This window comes from Callithrix jacchus, chromosome 8 (assembly GCF_049354715.1).
Source record: "Callithrix jacchus isolate 240 chromosome 8, calJac240_pri, whole genome shotgun sequence".
Taxonomy (NCBI): Eukaryota; Metazoa; Chordata; class Mammalia; order Primates; family Cebidae; genus Callithrix; species Callithrix jacchus.
In genome coordinates, this window is record NC_133509.1 from 29,029,855 (window position 1) to 29,044,720 (window position 14,866).

Here is a 14,866-nt window from a genome sequence, read left to right on the forward strand (position 1 = left end):
AGGAGTTTGTAAACCCTTTCTGTGAAGCAGCGGAAAATGCATTTTTGCAGCCAAATCCAAGCATTTCAGAAATAGCTGTAAATCTCTGTCTAAAACACAAAACGAACGTATCCTTCAAACTGCTCTGCTGTGCGTTCGCTTAACTAAGGGAGTTGAATCCGCGTTTAGATTCAGAGAGTGGGAAGCACGTTTCTTATAGGAGCTGCGTTTTGCTATTCCAGCGTGAATGGGAGTAAACGCTGTATTGAGAAATATCTGCTTCTAGAACCAAAACGCAGCTACCTAACAGAACGGTCTTCAATGTGTGCATTCAACTTACAGAGTTAAACTGATGTGCGTTTGCAGGAGTTTGTAAACCCTTTCTGTGAAGCAGCGGAAAACGCATTTTTCCAGCCAAATCCAAGCATTTCAGAAATAGCTGTAAATCTCCGTCTAAAACACAAAACGAACGTATCCTTCAAACTGCTCTGCTGTGCGTTCGCTTAACTAAGGGAGTTGAATCCGCGTTTAGATTCAGAGAGTGGGAAGCACGTTCCTTCTAGGAGCTGCGTTTTGCTATTCCAGCGTGAATGGGAGTAAACGCTGTATTGAGAAATATCTGCTTCTAGAACCAAAACGCAGCTACCTAACAGAACGGTCTTCAATGTGTGCATTCAACTTACAGAGTTAAACTGATGTGCGTTTGCAGGAGTTGGTAAACCCATTCTGTGAAGGAGCGGAAAACGCATTTTTGCAGCCAAATCCAAGCATTTCAGAAATAGCTGTAAATCTCCGTCTAAAACACAAAACGAACGTATCCTTCAAACTGCTCTGCTGTGCGTTCGCTTAACTAAGGGAGTTGAATCCGCGTTTAGATTCAGAGAGTGGGAAGCACGTTCCTTCTAGGAGCTGCGTTTTGCTATTCCAGCGTGAATGGGAGTAAACGCTGTATTGAGAAATATCTGCTTCTAGAACCAAAACGCAGCTACCTAACAGAACGGTCTTCAATGTGCGCATTCAACTTACAGAGTTAAACTGATGTGCGTTTGCAGGAGTTTGTAAACCCTTTCTGTGAAGCAGCGGAAAACGCATTTTTGCATCCAAATACAAGCATTTCAGAAATAGCTGTAAATCTCCGTCTAAAACACAAAACGAACGTATCCTTCAAACTGCTCTGCTGTGCGTTCGCTTAACTAAGGGAGTTGAATCCGCGTTTAGATTCAGAGAGTGGGAAGCACGTTCCTTCTAGGAGCTGCGTTTTGCTATTCCAGCGTGAATGGGAGTAAACGCTGTATTGAGAAATATCTGCTTCTAGAACCAAATCGCAGCTACCTAACAGAACGGTCTTCAATGTGTTCATTCAACTTACAGAGTTAAACTGATGTGCGTTTGCAGGAGTTTGTAAACCCTTTCTGTGAAGCAGCGGAAAACGCATTTTTGCAGCCAAATCCAAGCATTTCAGAAATAGCTGTAAATCTCCGTCTAAAACACAAAACGAACGTATCCTTCAAACTGCTCTGCTGTGCGTTCGCTTAACTAAGGGAGTTGAATCCGCGTTTAGATTCAGAGAGTGGGAAGCACGTTCCTTCTAGGAGCTGCGTTTTGCTATTCCAGCGTGAATGGGAGTAAACGCTGTATTGAGAAATATCTGCTTCTAGAACCAAAACGCAGCTACCTAACAGAACGGTCTTCAATGTGTGCATTCAACTTACAGAGTTAAACTGATGTGCGCTTGCAGGAGTTTGTAAACCCTTTCTGTGAAGCAGCGGAAATCGCATTTTTCCAGCCAAATCCAAGGATTTCAGAAATAGCTGTAAATCTTTGTCTAAAACATTAAACGAACGTATCCTTCAAACTGCTCTGCTGTGCGTTCGCTTAACTAAAAGAGTTGAATCCGCATTTAGATTAAGAGAGTGGGAAGCACGTTCCTTCTAGGAGCTGCGTTTTGCTATTTCAGCGTGAATGGGAGTAAACGCTGTATTGAGAAATATCTGCTTCTAGAACCAAAACGCAGCTACCTAACAGAACGGTCTTCAATGTGTGCATTCAACTTACAGTTAAACTGATGTGCGTTTCCAGGAGTTTGTAAACCATTTCTGTGAAGCAGCTTAAAACGCATTTTTCCAGCCAAATCCAAGCATTTCAGAAATAGCTGTAAATCTCCGTCTAAATCACAAAACGAACGTATCCTTCAAACTGCTCTGCTCTGCGTTCGCTGAACTAAGGGAGTTGAATCCGCGTTTAGATTCAGAGAGTGGGAAGCACGTTCCTTCTAGGAGCTGCGTTTTGCTATTCCAGCGTGAATGAGAGTAAACGCTGTATTGAGGAATATCTGCTTCTAGAACCAAAACGCAGCTACCTAACAGGACGGTCTTCAATGTGTGCATTCAACTTACAGAGTTAAACTGATGTGCGTTTGCAGGAGTTTGTAAACCCTTTCTGTGAAGCAGCGGAAAACGCATTTTTGCAGCCAAATAGAAGCATTTCAGAAATAGCTGTAAATCTCCGTCTAAAACACAAAACGAACGTATCCTTCAAACTGCTCTGCTGTGCGTTCGCTTAACTAAGGGAGTTGAATCCGCGTTTAGATTCAGAGAGTGGGAAGCACGTTCCTTCTAGGAGCTGCGTTTTGCTATTCCAGCGTGAATGGGAGTAAACGCTGTATTGAGAAATATCTGCTTCTAGAACCAAAACGCAGCTACCTAACAGAACGGTCTTCAATGTGTGCATTCAACTTACAGAGTTAAACTGATGTGCGTTTGCAGGAGTTTGTAAACCCTTTCTGTGAAGCAGCGGAAAACGCATTTTTCCAACCAAATCCAAGCATTTAAGAAATAGCTGTAAATCTCCGTCTAAAACACAAAACGAACGTATCCTTCAAACTGCTCTGCTGTGCGTTCGCTTAACTAAGGGAGTTGAATCCGCGTTTAGATTCAGCGAGTGGAAAGCACGTTCCTTCTAGGAGCTTCGTTTAGGTATTCCAGCGTGAATGGGAGTAAACTCTGTATTGAGAAATATCTGCTTCTAGAACCAAAACGCAGCTACCTAACAGAACGGTCTTCAATGTGTGCATTCAACATACAGAGTGAAACTGATGTGCGTTTGCAGGAGTTTGTAAACCCTTTCTGTGAAGCAGCGGACAACGCATTTTTCCAGCCAAAACCAAGGATTTCAGAAATAGCTGTAAATCTCCGTCTAAAACACAAAACGAACGTATCCTTCAAACTGCTCTGCTGTGCGTTCGCTTAAGTAAGGGAGTTGAATCCGCGTTTAAATTCAGAGAGTGGGAAGCACGTTCTTTATAGGAGCTGCGTTTAGCTATTTCAGCGTGAATGGGAGTAAACGCTGTATTGAGAAATATCTGCTCCTAGAACCAAAACGCAGCTACCTAACAGAACGGTCTTCAATGTGTGTATTCAACTTACAGAGGTAAACTGATGTGCGTTTGCAGGAGTTTGTAAACCCTTTCTGTGAAGCAGCGGAAAACGCATTTTTCCAGCCAAATCCAAGCATTTCAGAAATAGCGGTAAATCTCCGTCTAAAAGACGAAACGAACGTATCCTTCAAACTGCTCTGCTGTGCGTTCGCTTAACTAAGGGAGTTCAATCCCCGTTTAGATTCAGAGAGTGGGAAGCACGTTCCTTCTAGGAGCTGCGTTTAGCTCTTTCAGCGTGAATGGGAGTAAACGCTGTATTGAGAAATATCTGCTTCTAGAACCAAAACGCAGCTACCTAACAGAACGGTCTTCAATGTGTGCATTCAACTTACAAAGTTAAACTGATGTGCGTTTGCAGGAGTTTGTAAACCCTTTCTGTGAAGCAGCGGAAAACGCATTTTTCCAGCCAAATCCAAGCATTTAAGAAATAGCTGTAAATCTCCGTCTAAAACACAAAACGAACGTATCCTTCAAACTGCTCTGCTGTGCGTTCGGTTAACTAAGGGAGTTGAATCTGCGTTTAGATTCAGAGAGTGGGAAGCACGTTCCTTCTAGGAGCTGCGTTTTGCCATGCCAGCGTGAATGGGAGTAAACGCTGTATTGAGAAATATCTGCTTCTAGAACCAAAACGCAGCTACCTAACAGAACGGTCTTGTATGTGTGCATTCAACTTACAAAGTGAAACTGATGTGCGTTTGCAGGAGTTTGTAAACCCTTTCTGTGAAGCAGCGGAAAACGCATTTTTCCAGCCAAATCCAAGCATTTCAGAAATAGCTGTAAATCTCCGTCTAAAACACAAAAGGAACGTATTCTTCAAACTGCTCTGCTGTGCGTTCGCTTAACTAAGGGAGATGAATCCGCGTTTAGATTCAGAGAGTGGGAAGCACGTTCCTTCTAGGAGCTGCGTTTTGCTATTCCAGCGTGAATGGGAATAAACGCTGTATTGAGAAATATCTGCTTCTAGAACCAAAACGCAGCTTCCTAACAGAACCGTCTTCAATGTGTGCATTCAACTTACAGAGTTAATCTGATGTGCGTTTGCAGGAGTTTGTAAACCCTTTCTGTGAAGCAGCGGAGAACGCATTTTTGCAGCCGAATCCTAGCATTTCATAAATACCTGTAAATCTCCTTCTAAAACACAAAACGAACGTATCATTCAAACTGCTCTGCTGTGCGTTCGCTTAACTAAGGGAGTTGAATCCGCGTTTAGATTCAGCGAGTGGAAAGCACGTTCCTTCTAGGAGCTTCGTTTAGGTATTCCAGCGTGAATGGGAGTAAACTCTGTATTGAGAAATATCTGCTTCTAGAACCAAAACGCAGCTACCTAACAGAACGGTCTTCAATGTGTGCATTCAACTTACAGCGTTAAACTGATGTGCGTTTGCAAGAGTTTGTAAACCCTTTCTGTGAAGCAGCGGACAACGCATTTTTCCAGCCAAAACCAAGGATTTCAGAAATAGCTGTAAATCTCCGTCTAAAAAACAAAAGGAACGTATCCTTCAAACTGCTCTGCTGTGCGTACGCTTAACTAAGGGAGTTGAATCCGCGTTTAGATTCAGAGAGTGGGAAGCACGTTCCTTCTAGGACCTGCGTTTTGCTATTCCAGCGTGAATGGGAGTAAACGCTGTATTGAGAAATATCTGCTTCTAGAACCAAAAGGCAGCTAACTAAAAGAACGGTCTTCAATGTGTGCATTCAACTTACAGAGTTTAACAGATGTGCGTTTGCAGGAGTTTGTAAATCCTTTCTGTGAAGCAGCGGAAAACGCATTTTTGCAGCCAAATCCAAGCATTTCAGAAATAGCTGTAAATCTCCGTCTAAAACACAAAACGAACGTATCCTTCAAACTGCTCTGCTGTGCGTTCGCTTAACTAAGGGAGTTGAAGCCGCATATAGATTCAGAGAGTGGGAAGCACGTTCCTTCTAGGAGCTCCGTTTTCCTATTCCAGCGTGAATGGGAGTAAACGCTTTATTGAGAAATATCTGCTTCTGGAACCAAAACGCAGCTTCCTAACAGAACCGTCTTCAATGTGTGCATTCAACGTAAAGAGTTAAACTGATGTGCGTTTGCAGGAGTTTGTAAACCATTTCTGTGAAGCAGCGGAAAACGCATTTTTGCAGCCAAATCCAAGCATTTCAGAAATAGCTGTAAATCTCCGTCTAAAACACAAAACGAACGTATCCTTCAAACTGCTCTGCTGTGCGTTCGCTTAACTAAGGGAGTTGAATCCGCGTTCAGATTCAGAGAGTGGGAAGCACGTTCCTTCTAGGAGCTGCGTTTTGCTATTCCAGCGTGAATGGGAGTAAACGCTGTATTGAGAAATATCTGCTTCTAGAACCAAAACGCAGCTACCTAACAGAACGGTCTTCAATGTGTGCATTCAACTTACAGAGTGAAACTGATGTGCGTTTGCAGGAGTTTGTAAACCCTTTCTGTGAAGCAGCGGAAAACGCATTTTTGCAGCCAAATACAAGCATTTCAGAAATAGCTGTAAATCTCCCTCTAAAACACAAAACGAACGTATCCTTCAAACTGCTCTGCTGTGCGTTCGCTTAACTAAGGGAGTTGAATCCGCGCTTCGATACAGAGAGTGGGAAGCACGTTCCTTCTAGGAGCTGCATTTTGCTATTCCAGCGTCAATGGGAGTAAACGCTGTATTGAGAAATATCTGCTTCTAGAACCAAAACGCAGCTACCTAACAGAACGGTCTTCAATGTGTGCATTCAACTTACAGAGTTAAACTGATGTGCGTTTGCAGGAGTTTGTAAACCCTTTCTGTGAAGCAGCGGAAAACGCATTTTTGCAGCCAAATTCAAGCATTTCAGAAATAGCTGTAAATCTCCGTCTAAAACACAAAACGAACGTATCCTTCAAACTGCTCTGCTGTGCGTTCGCTTAACTAAGGGAGTTGAATCCGCGTTTCGATTCAGAGAGTGGGAAGCACGTTCCTTCTAGGAGGTGCGTTTTGCTATTCCAGCGTGAATGCGAGTAAACGCTGTATTGAGAAATATCTTCTTCTAGATCCAAAACAGTGCTACCTAACAGAACGGTCTTCAATGTGTGCATTCAACTTACAGAGTTAAACTGATGTGCGTTTGCAGGAGTTTGTAAACCCTTTCTGTGAAGCAGCGGAAAACGCATTTTTCCAGCCAAATCCAAGCATTTCAGAAATAGCTGTAAATCTCCGTCTAAAACACAAAACGAACGTATCCTTCATACTGCTCTGCTGCGCGTTCGCTTAACTAAGGGAGTTGAATCCGTGTTTAGATTCAGAGAGTGGGAAGCACGTTCCTTCTAGGAGCTGCGTTTTGCTATTCCAGCGTGAATGGGAGTAAACGCTGTATTGAGAAATATCTGCTTCTAGAACCAAAACACAGCTACTTAACAGAACGGTCTTCAATGTGTGCATTCAACTTACAGAGTTAAACTGATGTGCGTTTGCAGGAGTTTGTAAACCCTTTCTGTGAAGCAGCGGAAAACGCATTTTTCAGCCAAACCCAAGCATTTCAGAAATAGCTGTAAATCTCCGTCTAAAACACAAAACGAACGTATCCTTCAAACTGCTCTGCTGTGCGTTCGCTTAACTAAGGGAGTTGAATCCGCGTTTAGATTCAGAGAGTGGGAAGCACGTTCCTTCTAGGAGCTGCGTTTTGCTATTCCAGCGTGAATGGGAGTAAGCGGTGTATTGAGAAATATCTGCTTCTAGAACCAAAACGCAGCTACCTAACAGAACGGTCTTCAATGTGTGCATTCAACTTACAGAGCTAAACTGATGTGCGTTTGCAGGAGTTTGTAAACCCTTTCTGTGAAGCAGCGGAAAACGCATTTTTGCAGCCAAATCCAAGCATTTCAGAAATAGCTGTAAATCTTTGTCTAAAACACAAAACGAACGTATCCTTCAAACTGCTCTGCTGTGCGTTCGCTTAACTAAGGGAGTTGAATCCGTGTTTACATTCAGAGAGTGGGAAGCACGTTCCTTATAGGAGCTGCGTTTAGCTATTTCAGCGTGAATAAGAGTAAACGCTGTATTGAGAAATATCTGCTTCTAGAACCAAAAGGCAGCTACCTAAAAGAACGGTCTTCAATGTGTGCATTCAACTTACAGAGTTAAACAGATGTGCGTTTGCAGGAGTTTTTAAATCCTTTCTGTGAAGCAGCGGAAAACGCATTTTTGCAGCCAAATCCAAGCATTTCAGAAATAGCTGTAAATCTCCGTCTAAAACACAAAACGAACGTATCCTTCAAACTGCTCTGCTGTGCGTTCGCTTAACTAAGGGAGTTGAAGCCGCATATAGATTCAGAGAGTGGGAAGCACGTTCCTTCTAGGAGCTCCGTTTTCCTATTCCAGCGTGAATGGGAGTAAACGCTGTATTGAGAAATATCTGCTTCTGGAACCAAAACGCAGCTTCCTAACAGAACCGTCTTCAATGTGTGCATTCAACGTACAGAGTTAAACTGATGTGCGTTTGCAGGAGTTTGTAAACCCTTTCTGTGAAGCAGCGGAAAACGCATTTTTGCAGCCACATCCAAGCATTTCAGAAATAGCTGTAAATCTCCGTCTAAAACACAAAACGAACGTATCCTTCAAACTGCTCTGCTGTGCGTTCGCTTAACTAAGGGAGTTGAATCCGCGTTTAGATTCAGAGAGTGGGAAGCACGTTCCTTATAGGAGCTGCGTTTTGCTATTCCAGCGTGAATGGGAGTAAACGCTGTATTGAGAAATATCTGCTTCTAGAACCAAAACGCAGCTACTTAACAGAACGGTCTTCAATGTGTGCATTCAACTTACAGAGTTAAACTGATGTGCGTTTGCAGGAGTTTGTAAACCCTTTCTGTGAAGCAGCGGAAAACGCATTTTTGCAGCCAAATACAAGCATTTCAGAAATAGCTGTAAATCTCCCTCTAAAACACAAAACGAACGTATCCTTTAAACTGCTCTGCTGTGCGTCCGCTTAACTAAGGGAGTTGAATCCGCGCTTCGATTCAGAGAGTGGGAAGCACGTTTCTTCTAGGAGCTGCGTTTTGCTATTCCAGCGTGAATGGGAGTAAACGCTGTATTGAGAAATATCTGCTTCTAGAACCAAAACGCAGCTACCTAACAGAACGGTCTTGAATGTGTGCATTCAACTTACAGAGTTAAACTGATGTGCGTTTGCAGGAGTTTGTAAACCCTTTCTGTGAAGCAGCGGAAAACGCATTTTTCCAGCCAAATTCAAGCATTTCAGAAATAGCTGTAAATCTCCGTCTAAAACACAAAACGAACGTATCCTTCAAACTGCTCTGCTGTGCGTTCGCTTAACTAAGGGAGTTGAATCCGCGTTTAGATTTAGAGAGTGGGAAGCACGTTCCTTCAAGGAGCTGCGTTTTGCTATTCCAGCGTGAATGGGAGTAAGCGCTGTATTGAGAAATATCTGCTTCTAGAACCAAAACGCAGCTACCTAACAGAACGGTCTTCAATGTGTGCATTCAACTTACAGAGTTAAACTGATGTGCGTTTGCAGGAGTTTGTAAACCCTTTCTGTGAAGCAGCGGAAAACGCATTTTTGCAGCCAAATTCAAGCATTTCAGAAATAGCTGTAAATCTCCGTCTAAAACACAAAACGAACGTATCCTTCAAACTGCTCTGCTCTGCGTTCGCTTAACTAAGGGAGTTGAATCCGTGTTTCGATTCAGAGAGTGGGAAGCACGTTCCTTCTAGGAGGTGCGTTTTGCTATTCCAGCTTGAATGGGAGTAAACGCTGTATTGAGAAATATCTTCTTCTAGATCCAAAACAGTGCTACCTAACAGAACGGTCTTCAATGTGTGCATTCAACTTAGAGAGTTAAACTGATGTGCGTTTGCAGGAGTTTGTAAACCCTTTCTGTGAAGCAGCGGAAAACGCATTTTTGCAGCCAAATCCAAGCATTTCAGAAATAGCTGTAAATCTCCGTCTAAAACACAAAATGAACGTATCCTTCAAACTGCTCTGCTGTGCGTTCGCTTAACTAAGGGAGTTGAATCCGCGTTTAGATTCAGAGAGTGGGAAGCACGTTCCTTCTAGGAGCTGCGTTTTGCTATTCCAGCGTGAATGGGAGTAAACGCTATATTGAGAAATATCTGCTTCTAGAACCAAAACGCAGCTACCTAACAGAACGGTCTTCAATGTGTGCATTCAACTTACAGAGTTAAACTGATGTGCGTTTGCAGGAGTTTGTAAACCCTTTCTGTGAAGCAGCGGAAAACGCATTTTTGCAGCCAAATTCAAGCATTTCAGAAATAGCTGTAAATCTCCGTCTAAAACACAAAACGAACGTATCCTTCAAACTGCTCTGCTGTGCGTTCGCTTAACTAAGGGAGTTGAATCCGCGTTTCGATTCAGAGAGTGGGAAGCACGTTCCTTCTAGGAGGTGCGTTTTGCTATTCCAGCGTGAATGCGAGTAAACGCTGTATTGAGAAATATCTTCTTCTAGATCCAAAACAGTGCTACCTAACAGAACGGTCTTCAATGTGTGCATTCAACTTACAGAGTTAAACTGATGTGCGTTTGCAGGAGTTTGTAAACCCTTTCTGTGAAGCAGCGGAAAACGCATTTTTCCAGCCAAATCCAAGCATTTCAGAAATAGCTGTAAATCTCCGTCTAAAACACAAAACGAACGTATCCTTCATACTGCTCTGCTGCGCGTTCGCTTAACTAAGGGAGTTGAATCCGTGTTTAGATTCAGAGAGTGGGAAGCACGTTCCTTCTAGGAGCTGCGTTTTGCTATTCCAGCGTGAATGGGAGTAAACGCTGTATTGAGAAATATCTGCTTCTAGAACCAAAACACAGCTACTTAACAGAACGGTCTTCAATGTGTGCATTCAACTTACAGAGTTAAACTGATGTGCGTTTGCAGGAGTTTGTAAACCCTTTCTGTGAAGCAGCGGAAAACGCATTTTTCAGCCAAACCCAAGCATTTCAGAAATAGCTGTAAATCTCCGTCTAAAACACAAAACGAACGTATCCTTCAAACTGCTCTGCTGTGCGTTCGCTTAACTAAGGGAGTTGAATCCGCGTTTAGATTCAGAGAGTGGGAAGCACGTTCCTTCTAGGAGCTGCGTTTTGCTATTCCAGCGTGAATGGGAGTAAGCGGTGTATTGAGAAATATCTGCTTCTAGAACCAAAACGCAGCTACCTAACAGAACGGTCTTCAATGTGTGCATTCAACTTACAGAGCTAAACTGATGTGCGTTTGCAGGAGTTTGTAAACCCTTTCTGTGAAGCAGCGGAAAACGCATTTTTGCAGCCAAATCCAAGCATTTCAGAAATAGCTGTAAATCTTTGTCTAAAACACAAAACGAACGTATCCTTCAAACTGCTCTGCTGTGCGTTCGCTTAACTAAGGGAGTTGAATCCGTGTTTACATTCAGAGAGTGGGAAGCACGTTCCTTATAGGAGCTGCGTTTAGCTATTTCAGCGTGAATAAGAGTAAACGCTGTATTGAGAAATATCTGCTTCTAGAACCAAAAGGCAGCTACCTAAAAGAACGGTCTTCAATGTGTGCATTCAACTTACAGAGTTAAACAGATGTGCGTTTGCAGGAGTTTTTAAATCCTTTCTGTGAAGCAGCGGAAAACGCATTTTTGCAGCCAAATCCAAGCATTTCAGAAATAGCTGTAAATCTCCGTCTAAAACACAAAACGAACGTATCCTTCAAACTGCTCTGCTGTGCGTTCGCTTAACTAAGGGAGTTGAAGCCGCATATAGATTCAGAGAGTGGGAAGCACGTTCCTTCTAGGAGCTCCGTTTTCCTATTCCAGCGTGAATGGGAGTAAACGCTGTATTGAGAAATATCTGCTTCTGGAACCAAAACGCAGCTTCCTAACAGAACCGTCTTCAATGTGTGCATTCAACGTACAGAGTTAAACTGATGTGCGTTTGCAGGAGTTTGTAAACCCTTTCTGTGAAGCAGCGGAAAACGCATTTTTGCAGCCACATCCAAGCATTTCAGAAATAGCTGTAAATCTCCGTCTAAAACACAAAACGAACGTATCCTTCAAACTGCTCTGCTGTGCGTTCGCTTAACTAAGGGAGTTGAATCCGCGTTTAGATTCAGAGAGTGGGAAGCACGTTCCTTATAGGAGCTGCGTTTTGCTATTCCAGCGTGAATGGGAGTAAACGCTGTATTGAGAAATATCTGCTTCTAGAACCAAAACGCAGCTACTTAACAGAACGGTCTTCAATGTGTGCATTCAACTTACAGAGTTAAACTGATGTGCGTTTGCAGGAGTTTGTAAACCCTTTCTGTGAAGCAGCGGAAAACGCATTTTTGCAGCCAAATACAAGCATTTCAGAAATAGCTGTAAATCTCCCTCTAAAACACAAAACGAACGTATCCTTTAAACTGCTCTGCTGTGCGTCCGCTTAACTAAGGGAGTTGAATCCGCGCTTCGATTCAGAGAGTGGGAAGCACGTTTCTTCTAGGAGCTGCGTTTTGCTATTCCAGCGTGAATGGGAGTAAACGCTGTATTGAGAAATATCTGCTTCTAGAACCAAAACGCAGCTACCTAACAGAACGGTCTTGAATGTGTGCATTCAACTTACAGAGTTAAACTGATGTGCGTTTGCAGGAGTTTGTAAACCCTTTCTGTGAAGCAGCGGAAAACGCATTTTTCCAGCCAAATTCAAGCATTTCAGAAATAGCTGTAAATCTCCGTCTAAAACACAAAACGAACGTATCCTTCAAACTGCTCTGCTGTGCGTTCGCTTAACTAAGGGAGTTGAATCCGCGTTTAGATTTAGAGAGTGGGAAGCACGTTCCTTCAAGGAGCTGCGTTTTGCTATTCCAGCGTGAATGGGAGTAAGCGCTGTATTGAGAAATATCTGCTTCTAGAACCAAAACGCAGCTACCTAACAGAACGGTCTTCAATGTGTGCATTCAACTTACAGAGTTAAACTGATGTGCGTTTGCAGGAGTTTGTAAACCCTTTCTGTGAAGCAGCGGAAAACGCATTTTTGCAGCCAAATTCAAGCATTTCAGAAATAGCTGTAAATCTCCGTCTAAAACACAAAACGAACGTATCCTTCAAACTGCTCTGCTCTGCGTTCGCTTAACTAAGGGAGTTGAATCCGTGTTTCGATTCAGAGAGTGGGAAGCACGTTCCTTCTAGGAGGTGCGTTTTGCTATTCCAGCTTGAATGGGAGTAAACGCTGTATTGAGAAATATCTTCTTCTAGATCCAAAACAGTGCTACCTAACAGAACGGTCTTCAATGTGTGCATTCAACTTAGAGAGTTAAACTGATGTGCGTTTGCAGGAGTTTGTAAACCCTTTCTGTGAAGCAGCGGAAAACGCATTTTTGCAGCCAAATCCAAGCATTTCAGAAATAGCTGTAAATCTCCGTCTAAAACACAAAATGAACGTATCCTTCAAACTGCTCTGCTGTGCGTTCGCTTAACTAAGGGAGTTGAATCCGCGTTTAGATTCAGAGAGTGGGAAGCACGTTCCTTCTAGGAGCTGCGTTTTGCTATTCCAGCGTGAATGGGAGTAAACGCTATATTGAGAAATATCTGCTTCTAGAACCAAAACGCAGCTACCTAACAGAACGGTCTTCAATGTGTGCATTCAACTTACAGAGTTAAACTGATGTGCGTTTGCAGGAGTTTGTAAACCCTTTCTGTGAAGCAGCGGAAAACGCATTTTTGCAGCCAAATTCAAGCATTTCAGAAATAGCTGTAAATCTCCGTCTAAAACACAAAACGAACGTATCCTTCAAACTGCTCTGCTGTGCGTTCGCTTAACTAAGGGAGTTGAATCCGCGTTTCGATTCAGAGAGTGGGAAGCACGTTCCTTCTAGGAGGTGCGTTTTGCTATTCCAGCGTGAATGCGAGTAAACGCTGTATTGAGAAATATCTTCTTCTAGATCCAAAACAGTGCTACCTAACAGAACGGTCTTCAATGTGTGCATTCAACTTACAGAGTTAAACTGATGTGCGTTTGCAGGAGTTTGTAAACCCTTTCTGTGAAGCAGCGGAAAACGCATTTTTCCAGCCAAATCCAAGCATTTCAGAAATAGCTGTAAATCTCCGTCTAAAACACAAAACGAACGTATCCTTCATACTGCTCTGCTGCGCGTTCGCTTAACTAAGGGAGTTGAATCCGTGTTTAGATTCAGAGAGTGGGAAGCACGTTCCTTCTAGGAGCTGCGTTTTGCTATTCCAGCGTGAATGGGAGTAAACGCTGTATTGAGAAATATCTGCTTCTAGAACCAAAACACAGCTACTTAACAGAACGGTCTTCAATGTGTGCATTCAACTTACAGAGTTAAACTGATGTGCGTTTGCAGGAGTTTGTAAACCCTTTCTGTGAAGCAGCGGAAAACGCATTTTTCAGCCAAACCCAAGCATTTCAGAAATAGCTGTAAATCTCCGTCTAAAACACAAAACGAACGTATCCTTCAAACTGCTCTGCTGTGCGTTCGCTTAACTAAGGGAGTTGAATCCGCGTTTAGATTCAGAGAGTGGGAAGCACGTTCCTTCTAGGAGCTGCGTTTTGCTATTCCAGCGTGAATGGGAGTAAGCGGTGTATTGAGAAATATCTGCTTCTAGAACCAAAACGCAGCTACCTAACAGAACGGTCTTCAATGTGTGCATTCAACTTACAGAGCTAAACTGATGTGCGTTTGCAGGAGTTTGTAAACCCTTTCTGTGAAGCAGCGGAAAACGCATTTTTGCAGCCAAATCCAAGCATTTCAGAAATAGCTGTAAATCTTTGTCTAAAACACAAAACGAACGTATCCTTCAAACTGCTCTGCTGTGCGTTCGCTTAACTAAGGGAGTTGAATCCGTGTTTACATTCAGAGAGTGGGAAGCACGTTCCTTATAGGAGCTGCGTTTAGCTATTTCAGCGTGAATAAGAGTAAACGCTGTATTGAGAAATATCTGCTTCTAGAACCAAAAGGCAGCTACCTAAAAGAACGGTCTTCAATGTGTGCATTCAACTTACAGAGTTAAACAGATGTGCGTTTGCAGGAGTTTTTAAATCCTTTCTGTGAAGCAGCGGAAAACGCATTTTTGCAGCCAAATCCAAGCATTTCAGAAATAGCTGTAAATCTCCGTCTAAAACACAAAACGAACGTATCCTTCAAACTGCTCTGCTGTGCGTTCGCTTAACTAAGGGAGTTGAAGCCGCATATAGATTCAGAGAGTGGGAAGCACGTTCCTTCTAGGAGCTCCGTTTTCCTATTCCAGCGTGAATGGGAGTAAACGCTGTATTGAGAAATATCTGCTTCTGGAACCAAAACGCAGCTTCCTAACAGAACCGTCTTCAATGTGTGCATTCAACGTACAGAGTTAAACTGATGTGCGTTTGCAGGAGTTTGTAAACCCTTTCTGTGAAGCAGCGGAAAACGCATTTTTGCAGCCACATCCAAGCATTTCAGAAATAGCTGTAAATCTCCGTCTAAAACACAAAACGAACGTATCCTTCAAACTG